Here is a 12939-nt window from a genome sequence, read left to right on the forward strand (position 1 = left end):
TAGTTCCATATATGAATGCACAAACACACACACTAGGGATGGCATTGCCAGCCCCACCGGGGCCCCGCCCCGTTTATAATGGGGATGGGGATGGGGTAAATTGTGAATCCCCGCCGGGGCCGGGGCCGAGGATGGGGTAAACCCGCCCCACCCCGCCCCGATTAAATATGAAATTACTAATATACCCTTATATATAATAATTTATTACTAAATTATATTAGTATATATAAGAACATTCTAAGTTGTTTAACCCTAGCTACTTTCATTATTTGTATATTGTGTGGGTCGGGATTATTTCTTCTTCCCCTTAGCTTTCTCTCTCACTCTACAAAACACTCTCTCTAGAGTCTAGACTTCTCTATATCTCCTTATCTATAACGTCTTCTCTTATACATATATACATACACATAATGATTGGCCGGTTGCTTTGTTGGTTTCTTTCAACCAAAGATGCAGATACAGATCCATCACCACTGTTAAAGTCGCCTCCTCTTCTGCCACCAGTGGACTTTACTCCGCCAAAAAATTCGATCTCACAGCTGACAACGTCCACATCGTTCTAGACGATGTTCGCCCTTATTTGATCGCCGATGGTGGAAACGTCGACGTTGTATCTGTCGAGGACGGTGTCATCTCTTTGAAATTGCAAGGTTTCTCTATTCTATTCTAAATATTAATTGCCTCTTCATTCTTCCACTCCTCTGTTCCAATTGGATTTGAATTCAATTGATTCATTTTTTTATTTGGATTTGAATTGAATTGATTTCATTTTTTAATTTGACTTGATGATCGGAACAATTAATGAGTTTTATCTTTTATGATATGGGTTTGGCCTAATTTTTTATTTTTTAACAACAAGAATAAGAATTTTATATATGCTAGTTAGAAATACCAAATCAAATGATATCAATTTATGTTGTTTTCCTGCTCCAAAAAAATGTTTTTCGCTTTGTTATAACTTGGCTGTGCAAAAATTTTGAAACTAAGAAAAATTATGGGGCCAGGGCCGGGGATAGGGTGTCGGGGGCGGGGGCGAAATTTTAAGCGGGGATGGGGGCAGGAATGGGGATTGAAAATGGGGGCGGGGATAGGGATGGGGATGGGGATGGGGAATGAGATCCCCGCCCCACCCCGCCCCGTTGCCATCCCTAACACACACACACATGCATATATATATATATATATATATATATATATATATATTGTATTTTCCTTGAAGACAAAGAATTGTTGGCACATGTAGCTACTAATACTTTTGAAATGATAATTACCGGGAAAAAAGAAATCAAAAAATAAAAGAAAATCTTTTGGAGATTGATGTAAGATTGCAATCTCTTAAAAAGAAATAAATAAAATAAAAAATTAAGCAATGTTGTTGTAGATGTGATTAAGAAGTCTTAACTTGCTCATGCTGTACTTATATTATGTGTCACACCCATAAAATCCTCCATCAAATTCCAACTTAAAACCAGTTTATGTGGATTGCTTATCATTAAAAATGGTGACAAAATTTGGGTAATTCTATTTATAGAATGGGCATCAACTAATTAAGTGTTTTTAAAGATTGGAATTTGTTTAAAAGAAGTGCAGTTCATGGCACTTTGGTTTTTGAAAAATCTAGTTTATTAAGTATTGGTGATTTCATATGTGTGTGCGGGTGCTGGTTTTGATTTATGCTAGTTAGGACTAAAATGTGATAATGCGGAACTTGTGATTTCATTTACTCTGATACTGATCATTTGTTTATGTGTATGTTTCTTGTAGATGTGTATGTTGCTTGTAGGCGCGTATTGAGTAGACAAAGTCGTATGGTTACCTTACCCCACTAGAACATTCTCAATTGCAAAGACAATGAAACACTTCAATAGCCACTTATCTACCCTGCCTTGGACACACTTAGTTTGGTCCAAAAACTCAATACCCAAGCACTCATTCACTCTGTGGGTGGCCATACAGCAAAAACTCCCAACCCTTAATAGAAGGTGCACAGGCCATATCAATGCCACACAATGTTCTCTCTGTAACTCCCAACCTAAGAACCACAACCACATTTTCTTCGAATGTGAGTTCATAAAACCGTTATGGATATTTATCCAATCAAAATGTGGATTCCACATCAAGCCATCCTCATTGCCTAACCTTATCAACTGGGCATCACATCATTGGCGTAGCAACTCAGGATTCTACAACAGCTCAACCTCAAAACTAGCTTTGGCTGCTCTGGTCTACAACAGATGGATGGAGCGCAATAGAATGATCTTTCAGAGGAAGTTTCAGTCCCAAAACACTCTGCTACATCAAACATTGGACATGATCAGGATGAAACTCATATCCTCAGCAGTCTCGGACTCTGCAAGGCGTGTTATTAAGGAATGGGACCTCCCTTCTTCAGTTATTCGTCCACCGGCTAAACCACCTGACAGAATTTGAAAGGGATTTGGGGGAGTTCACATCTTCCATGCTCACTGCATAGTGATTCAACCTATATTGGTTTCTTGTTTCGTACTAGGCTGTCTAGGCTGTGGGCCTGTTTAGGCTGTCTCTTGCTTGGTTAGCCTGGTCTAACTTTCAATGTAAAATTTTCCTTTATCAATAAATTTATCTTTACCTTTCAAAAAAAAAAAAAAAAAAAAAAGGCTATATCAGATGAGGAGAGGGCCTCCCACCGTCCATCGAATGCTAAGAAGAGAAAAAGCACAGCATCAAAAAAGCAAGAAATAGGCAATCCATTGCCAGTTATAGTTGAAGCTGTTAATGAAGCAGTTGAAAAAATTTGGGGTTGTGGGCAACGTGCTCGTTGCATATTAATGATACTTCTGATAGTGTTGGCATTTCTATTGGTGCCACCGTATGTGTCATATCTAGATGAAGGGAACCACCTCAGCCAATTGGGTTCTGCAGGTAAGTTTGCTATTGGTTTATATGGGGACATCGCTCAACCTAAGGTGACAACCGCTGACAGAAATTCCATCATTGGCATGGAAACCAGGTACAAGAACAGTACCATGACTAGTGTTTTCGCGTCATCAAGGTGTCAACCTTCAAGCCTCCTCGGTCTCATGATGAGGATAGCAAAGACCTTGTTGCGACATAGGACTTGTGGTTGCTGTGGAAGACGAGGCAATCTTGGGGTTTACAGAAAGTCCGGTGGTGGGTTACACAACATTGGCATAGAGACTAGCAATAAGAACAGTACTCTGACTAGTGTTTCCGCATCATCAAGATGTCAACCTCCAAGCCTCCTTGGTCTCATGATGAGGATAGCAAAGACCTTGTTGTATTGATGACAAATTTTTCTCAGTTAGCTGCCCATTGTACAATATTTGGTCGAATGGGCTATGTTGTTTTTACATGCTGACTTTATTATGGTTACACCGACGAGCTGGGTTATGGTCCAAATGACGCTTCGTATACTCGTAAGAATACATAATACAGATGAATTAGTCTGAAGACATATGGTAGAAGGAGGTACGTACAGTAAGCCTCGACTTTTAAATTTTAGATGAGATGGCATATATAATTAGATTGTTTGTATTAGTTTTAACCGATAGACCTCGGCTTAAATGTAGCTTAATGTGGCTATGTTACCTTTTAATTTTTCTTTCCTTCTGGTTTATACAGTTCAGCTCTATGTGGGATTGTTTTGTAAGGGTCTTAATCCTAAGGACTCCTCCATCCCTAGTATCACAAGGCACCGGTTATAGTTCTAGTGCATAACCCCATGACCTTAGAAGTGAGGTTTCTTCAAAATAGCACTAGTTTTGTTGGTCGCAGAGACCTCTGGGTTTTAGCAGGTGATAGATTTTGATTGTTCCTTCGGGGTCTTTAATTTATAATTGTATGTTATGCTATGGTAATTTGTGTGCACACTAGGTGGGGAATCTTGTTCTTATATATCTATGTGATGGCTTGTATGTAATCTGAAATGTGGCTTAATGTGGTTATGTTACCTTTTAATTTTTCATTCCTTTTGGTTTATACAGTTCAGCTCTGTGTGATTGTTTTGTAAAAGTCTTAATCCTGAGGACTCCTCCATCTCTAATATCACAAGGCACTAGTTATGGTTCTAGTGTATAACCCCATGACCTTAGAAGTGAGGTTTCTTCAAAATAGCACTGGTTTTGTTAGTCGCAGAGACCTCTGGGTTTTAGCAGGTGATAGATTTTGATTATTCCTTCGAGGTCTTTAATTTATAGTTGTGTGTGTTTGAATATGCTATGGTAATTTGTGTGCGCACTAGGTAGGGAATCTTGTTCTTATATATCTATGTGATGGCTTGTATGTAATCTAAAATGTGGCTATGTTACCTTTTAATTTTTCATTCCTTCTGGTTTATACAGTTCAGCTCTGTGTGATTGTTTTGTAAGAGTCTTAATCCTGAGGACTCCTCCATCCCTAGTATCGCAAGGCACCAGTTATGGTTCTAGTGCATAACCCCATGACCTCAGAAGTGAGGTTTCTTCAAAATAACACTGGTTTTGTTGGTCGCAGAGATCTCTGGGTTTTACCAGGTGATAGATTTTGATTGTTCTTTCGGGGTCTTTAATTTATAGTTGTGTGTGTTTGAATATGCTATGGTAATTTGTGTGTGCACTAGGTGAGGAATCTTGTTCTTATATATCTATGTGATGACTTGTATGTAATCTGTTATCCTGATCAGTGAAGGAAATTTACCCCACCTAATGTAACTCAAGTATCCCAACCGCTTGTGATTTATTCATTTGAACACATTTCCACTCTCAGCCTGCTTCAGTGTTGCTTTCCTTCCTTCTCTGCAATTCCATATTCATTCTTTAGACTTCACAAAGCTCTAACAGCATCCTGATTTACCAAACAATAGTGCAAAAGAACAATGAAATGTAGTATAAATTCAAATTGAGAAAATCTAGACAACTAAAACATGATGGCCAGTCTTGACAAAAACAATCTTGCCTTATGTAGGGTTCAAATGCCAAGAATATTTGAAGGAGATATGATGTTTTTTTTTTTTTTTTTTTTTGGTTTACACATTTAAGATTTCTTTTCTAGAAAAGAGCTTTCCATAAACAATTGAAGTGACAAATTAATCATTGGTCTCTGTGTTTAGTTTCTTTACAAATTCCATTCGTTCTAACACATAATTTTCATGGAAAACTCTTTTTCTAGAAAAAGAAGCCTAAATGTGTAAACCAAAAAAAAAATAGATCATACCTCCTTCAAATATTATTGGCAATTGAATGATGATATCTAGGACTAGAGACTTGAGAGGAAGAAGATGGTGGAAAGAGGGCTGAAGGCTGGTGCAGGAAAGAGAGAACTAGAAGATGAACCCTAGCAAAAAAATTAAAGAGAAAAAAAATAATAAAATACTGAACCCTCTTTACCTGATTTCATTCAAGGGTAGATGAGGTGTTTTACTTTTATTGGATCACATAAGAGATGAGGATATTATAGATCCTCAATTTAAGTATTGTCCAAAAGAAAAAAAAATTAAATAAAAACATGAAGAGAAATCGTGGGTTAACAATCAACGGGGAAATAACTGGGGACGAAAAAAAGGGTAAAGACCCGTATTAAGCCTTTACCAACTGTCCATGGTGATCTTCATCAACATCCGAAAAGAGCACACCATTAGATGCCATATCCATGATGATTTTCATTAGCATCCGAAAAAGTCCGCCAACACAGTGGACTTGGAGAATATTTGCAGAGATTGAACCAAAATTCATTATAAGAGTATCACATCTATTGAAAGTGAAACGTTAGAAGTAGCACAAGTTTCGTATGGTCGAAAACGGAAGGCGTTTCCCACGGAATGTCTTTGTTTATGTCTCTCAACCAATTCATCACACACCTGATCGAGGTCACGTCTTTCCATGGAATGACTTGCAACCAACTCACCACAGACCTGAACGTCAAAATATCACAGTACACCCACAACAAGTTGTACAAGATTCGCGTGCTCATACTTGGCGAAGGATGTAAAAAGGAGGTATAAACAACGAAATAGAGACAAAGCTAATGTTTTTGAGGTTTAGGTCCTGAGGCTTGTGTTTTTTATTCTGTATTTTGAAACCTTTTATAGGAAAACTTCACCGAAACATTAAATAAATATATAAAAAAAAAAGGAAAAAAATATAATTTAAAAAAAAATAATAATAACTTAAATAGTATTTTCCTCTGCTTCTCAATATGGAAGGTGAGAATTGGAGTTTCTTTAGAAACAAATGAGTTGGTGAATTTCTTGCTAATAATAATAAAAAAGTATTAATTTCTTTAAAAAAAAACTTATTTTCTACCATTTTTTGAAAATAGTAAGACTACTGCTTTGTTTAGGATTTATAGATATATATATATATATTTTGATTGCTTTTCTAAATTAATCTTTTTTATTTTTACAAAAGAGTAATTTTTTGTTTTGGTTTGTTTAGGATTTATATATATATATATATATATATATATATATATATATATGACTGTTTTTTAAAATTAATCTTTTTAATTTTTACATAAGAGTAATAATTTTTTCGGAGGTTTAATCCAAAAAGGAAACAGAATACAAAGGAAAACTTCACAAAGTATGAAAAGAAAAAAACAAATAAAAACCGAGATATGTACTATATGCGAATTATTTGCAATAATTTCTTTGTCTAAGATAATTAAGGATTTTCATTGTCTTATATTATTTTTATAACAAAAAAATTTCTTCTAAGCGTTTATATACTGAATCACCATTATTGTGTCCCAGCACCCCCTTTTATTTTTAAGGATTAAATGCTCTGAATTTATTACTTTCAGAGCAAAGTTTGAAACTATGGATATATATATGGATAATGCTTAGCTATCACTTTTATGTAATCCAATAATAAAATAAAATATTATATTTAATAATAAAATAATTCACACCTAAAAACACTATATACATTTATTCGATGGTTGATCCGAGAAAGCGGAGAAATGTGTGGATTATTTTATTATTAAAGGTGATGTATTATTTTGTTATTGGACCACATAAGGGTAAATAGCTTCATTCTACTCACCGGTGAGTAACTAAGCATTGTTCTATATATATTTAGTGTAATGTAATACTTTTTTTGGGACTGTTTTGCAGGTGAAAGTAAGAAAACGCCACCATCAAATCCCAATTGTTTTCTTTCGATTTCTTTGACAACTAAATTTGACAATTTTTCCCCTCTACTATAATGAAAGAAGTTCCAAGGGGTTCAATACGATTCCGTTAGAATCGAGAGCGATCACAACGATTCCTTAAAAATAAAATCAAAATCGTATGTGTAGGTGCAAAATTTCGCTCAACCAATAGTGATTGAGAAAAATAAAGCAACTCACTCAAAAAACAATAAAAATAAATAAGAACAGTGTATAGAGAAGCGTAAATTGCTTGATCCTTTTATTGGAGGTCTGAGCCCCTATTTATACACAAAAGGGTGGTCGAATTAAGGTAAGACTCGCATTGCTTGTCCTCCAATTCTTCCTATACAGAGTTTCTTTACAAATAGAGCTTTCCCTTTATATAACTTTCTATACGTATTACTTGCCTTGTACAGAACTTCCTATCATAGAATTCTCCTTTTTATAACAAATCCTCCTACTGATAGGATTTGTTCACTCTTGGATAACTGGGCTGAATGTACCTTGAACCGGTTGGGCTTGACCAACGAGCTAGATGTTTAGCACATTGGACTGATAATCTCTTAACTCGGGCTTATGAACTGGGATCTTGGACTAGCAGCGTTCTTAATTTGGGTTTGAGCGAAGTGGGCTTTATAAACTTCCCAAGGATAAGTTTATATTTATGATGACTTGGATTAGTCTTATTGGAGGGAGATTTTTTCCCTCCACACTTTGCCCCCAATTCCTTATTTAATTGGATTGCGGTTCCTATTAAAAAGGGAATTGAAGTGCATGGTTGTCTATTTTGCAAAAGATGGTCCGAAGATTGCCCATTGCCATTCTGCCTTAAGAGATTCCATAAGGGTTACTTTTGCTCTCATTGCGTTTCTTACGTTCTTCACTCCGTCGTCTTTGTCAGGTTAGTTCTTCGTCTTCTTCTTTTTTGATCTTTCATCATGAGCACTTCGACTACTCCTGAACACATAGAAATCATGGATTCTGAATCTACGCCTTCGTCATCCCCTACACTTATTAGGGTTCCTTCCTCTAAGGTTCCCAATCTTACTAGTTCTGTAGACGATCTGATAAATGAATCAAATATCCTTCTTCCTCAAGTCGAAACATCCACTTCTAGGTCAGATTATACCTTTACTAAGGAAGAGAGAGAGACAATTTTGTCTGTTCGGCGTATTACTTTCTCTATTGAATCCACAATGGAAGACTTCGAAATTCCCGAGGGGGTTGAGATCGTAGAATACCCCGAAGGTGCTGACTTTTGTGCCGGCGAGGGCGTCGGAGATGACGAGTTGCTCCTCTCAGTTGGGCATCTCAACGCTCTTAGGTTCCCCCTTCACCCTTTCTATCATTCAGTTTTCATTGAGTTAGGTATTTCGCCCCTTCAAGTAAACCCTAACTTTTTTTTGAATAATCTCAGCGCTCCTTGTCCGCCGAAGGCTGGAGAGTTTTGACCTGACTCTCGCTGACTTGCTAATTAGAGAAAGACCTTGACAATGATGAGAAGAAAACTTCAAACGCATCCCTGAAGGCGAAGATTGCTTCTGAGGCAAGGGATGTCTACAAGAAGCGCTTGGCTGAGTCTGTAGCTAAGGTGGAGACGTTGGAGGCTGAAGTCCAGCGCTTGACCGAGTCAATCAAAACTTGTGTCATTGCTGGGAGACAGATGCAAAGCCGTTACTCCATTTTGGTGCGCTTGTCGAGCGCAAAAGCTTACCGGTCTGGCTTCAATCAAGGCCTAAAATAATGGATCTCGATGCCTTTGATTCAAACATGGGGGTGTCATTCCTTTACGATGAGGGTCCGAAGGCTCAAGAGGCTGAGGTGCTTTTTGCTGAGATGGTGAAGGCTCACCCAGAAGATCCTTCAGGCTTATCAACTCCTGCAGCTCCTGATCCTTCAATTCCTCCAACCTCAAGCCCTACTGTAGTGTATGCTTTTGATTCTGCTCCATTCGATCCGAAGTAGAATCTTGTAATTTAATTCTTCGTAATGGAACGATATTTTTGTGATAATATAACTTTGTTTTTCAGGCTAAGATGCCTCAACTTTATTTTTCGAAATATTCATGAATGCCTTCAATATTGCATACATTTTGCTGCTGAATGGTAATATTTTGAAGTATATTACCCTGTCTGAAGTTTCCTCATTTGTTGTAATCTTAGCGTGAGGGCTTGCGAAGGTAGTATCTATAAAGTATTTTCCTCGGTATTGAGCTTGTGGAGAAAAATGCTGATCCGGACACTTAGGGTCTAAAGCGAATCATCCCTCGGCGCTGAGCTTGAGGAGAAAAATGCTGAGACGGACACTTAAGGTCCGAAGCGAATTGTTCATCGGCATTGAGCCTTAAAGGAAGTTTGCTGAACTGGACATTTAGGGTCCGAAGCAAATTGTTCCTCGGCGTTGAGCCTTAGAGGAAGTTTGTTGAGCTGGACACTTAGGGTCTGAAGCGATTTGTTCCTTGGAGCTGAGCCTGAGAGGAAATATGTTGAACCAGACACTTAGGGTCCGAAGTGAATTGTTCCTAGGCGTTGAGCCTTAGAGGAAATTTGTTGAGCTGGACACTTAGGGTCCGAAGCGAATTGTTCCTCTGTGACGAGCCTTAGAGGAAGTTTGCTGAACTGGACACTTAGGGTCCGAAGCGAATTGTTCCTCAGCGTTGAGCCTTAGAGGAAGTTTGTTGAGCTGGACACTTAGGGTCCGAAGCGATTTGTTCCTCGGTGCTGAGCCTGAGAGGAAATATGCTGAACCGGACACTTAGGGTCCGAAGCGAATTGTTCCTCAGCGTTGAGCCTTAGAGGAAGTTTGTTGAGCTGGACACTTAAGGTCCGAAGCGAATTGTTCCTCAGCGTTGAGCCTTAGAGGAAGTTTGTTGAGCTGGACACTTAAGGTCCGAAGCGATTTGTTCCTCGGCGCTGAGCCTGAGAGGAAATATGCTGAACCGGACACTTAGGGTCAGAAGATAATTATTCCTCGGCGCTGAGCCTTAGGGAAAATCGGCTGAATCGGACACTTAGGGTCCGAAACGAAGTATTCATCGGCGTTGGGCTTAAAAGGAATTTTTTGTTAATCCGGACACTTGGGGTCCGAAGCATTTTATTCCTCAGCGCTAGTCCTGAGAGGAATTTTTTGTTAATCCGGACACTTAGGGTCCGAAGTATTTTATTCCTCAACACTGGGCCTGAGAGGAATTTTTTGTTAATCCGGACACTTGGGGTCCGAAGCATTTTTGTTCCTCGGCATTGAGCCTGAGAGGAACTGTGCTGTACCGGACACTTAGGGTTCGAAGCATTTTTGTTCCTCGGCGTTGAGCCTAAGAGGAATTTTTGCAGAGTCGGACACTTGGGGTTTGAAGCATCTTTGTTAATCCGGACACTTGGGGTCCGAAGTATTATATTCCTCGGCGCTGGGCCTGAGAAGAATTCAATGAATAATTTTCAATAGGCAAGGCTGAGGATTCAAAAATGATAGGAAGCCACGAAAAAGAGTAACAGTGACTAGGAAGTCTCCCATTCGTTAATTTGGGAGACTATCTTCCACTGAAACTCTCATTAATGTGAGACAATCATAAAGATTTGTCTTGTCGATTTGTCTATTTTATCACTATTTTTCTTTTCATTAAAATAAATTTGTTCTTCAAAAATTTGTTTATAGGGTACTGGTATTGCCCCTTTTTTATGAAAAGAAAGAGATAGATGTAGCAAAATTGCCTCCCACACCGAATATAATAAAAACATTTCATACTTTAAATAGAGGGTTTAAAACTGGATTATTGGCTATAAATGGCCTTATTGGCATAAAGAAAGTCTTGCAAAATGAACAAATTTCCTAATAAAAGTACCTTTTAAGGTGTATCGCATTCCAAGGACGTGCGATTAGACGTCTATCAGCTTCGGCTAACCGGTATGCTCCCTTCCTTACCCCTTTTGTGACTCTGTAGGGTCTAGTTCAATTAGGAAACCCTTTCTCGAGGCTTGTTCTCCACTGTCACGAGGGTGGTATGTTGCGCTCGATGGGCTACATTCACCTCAAGCCGGATGTAAATCGGTGCCCTAGCATTGAGAGTCTACATATCCGGAGGGGAATATTTAACTAGGGAAGTAATTTTCATATAATTTTAGGGTATCCGATATTTATAAACTCTTAAGGTCCGAGACTTTTTGTGGGTAAGTTTGCCCCCACTTTTTGGCGCTCTGATGCCATATATAGTATAACTGCATAGTTGAACTATTTACCACTTCACTTGGGGATCGATCATTATTGCAATGCGAATAAATCAAACCCAAACATTAATCAATCTACGAACACGAAGCAAATGCAAAGTTATTCGTAAGCAAAGTTATCAGAAGCATGTAAATTGATTACAAGTATCATCTAGCAACTGATTAAAGGAAAGAAAGATTTTTAAGAACTTTTTTTGTATCGCAATTGAATTTGTAATTAGAAATTCTAATTAATATCAAGTATTTACTCGTTCTTGTTTATCAAGTACATTGAAATTACTCAATGCTTATAATTTTTAGGATTTTAAGTAATAGACCAAATAGCACAGCTCGTGCATTCAACAATGCCTTTGGCCACGGATCTTTTATTTAAGTATAAATTTCAGAAGTCAATGTAGAGGGTCAAACTTTTCTTTTAGTTGAGTAGTGATGAAGTTGTGCATCCCTTTGAAGTGTCTGAACCAACAATATCAAGTATTGTGGTCGTAAGACTCTGATCAATTATCAACCTTCAGTGAACAACTAATGGATATAATCTAAAATTCTAATTAAAGTCAATTGCGAGCGAAACAGCTAATGGATTTAATTAAAATTGCAATTATGAAAATCCTCGATGAGGGAGAGAGGGATGAATCTGTAGAGGACTATAATTGAAGAAAGAGAGACTACATAATCTGTTGAGTGTTAACAGAAGTTCAGGTGGCCTCTTTCTTATATTGTTACTCAATAGAGTATACTGAATAAGCAATTGGGTTCAAACTGAGTCATAAATCTTTATGTATAATGAGCGTCTACATGAAGAACAAACAAAATATGATTGCGTCATGTGTAAATATATATATATATAATACTGATATATAAGTATTATATATACATATATATATATATATATATATAATATGTATTTAATTTTTTTAAAAAAGATTAACCTTAACTGTAAAAATTAAAGTTGGGAACTTATCTGATTAAAGAGATTTGCATCTGATAAGGTCTGGGATGTTTGAAATGCCCGGCTGATGAGTTTGCTGAATTTTGTGGCGTTGAGCGGTAACCCAGTTTTAAGAATTTTCTGAAAGCCTTTGTTTCGCCGTCAGCCTTGAAAAAAGGAATGTTAGGAAGAACTTTGCCGACCTAAGAGCCTGACTCCCTCTGGTTCTTGAAAGACAAAGTTACTATTTATTGTTTATTCCACGTGCACTCCAATTAGCATACTGAAGCTTTGAATGCTTCAAAATGAGTCCCTCAGCAAGATGCCGAACCAAACCTCTCTACTCCTCCTTGGCCTCACCTTAAATAGACTCCTTAATTTTTTCTTGGAAGTACTGAAAGAGTCCACATCCCAAGTAATTTCACAGCTAAACAATTGAAAAAGATGATGGGGAACGCACTTGCTTACGATATGATCACTTTCCCTGACAACGAACTGCTGGCTGATGGCACTAGGCATAATTATACCCTGCATGTGACAGTGCGGTTTAATGGAAATGATATAGATTCGGTACATATCGATGATGGGTCCGTTTTTAGTATTTGTCCATGGGAGACCCTTAAACAAAACGGAATGAGGAAACAACTTCAACACAGCAGTGTG

This window comes from Cornus florida, unplaced genomic scaffold (assembly GCF_030987335.1).
Source record: "Cornus florida cultivar Cherokee Brave unplaced genomic scaffold, ASM3098733v1 CherokeeBrave_3.0.0_Hap2_Chr08, whole genome shotgun sequence".
NCBI classification, from domain to species: domain Eukaryota; kingdom Viridiplantae; phylum Streptophyta; class Magnoliopsida; order Cornales; family Cornaceae; genus Cornus; species Cornus florida.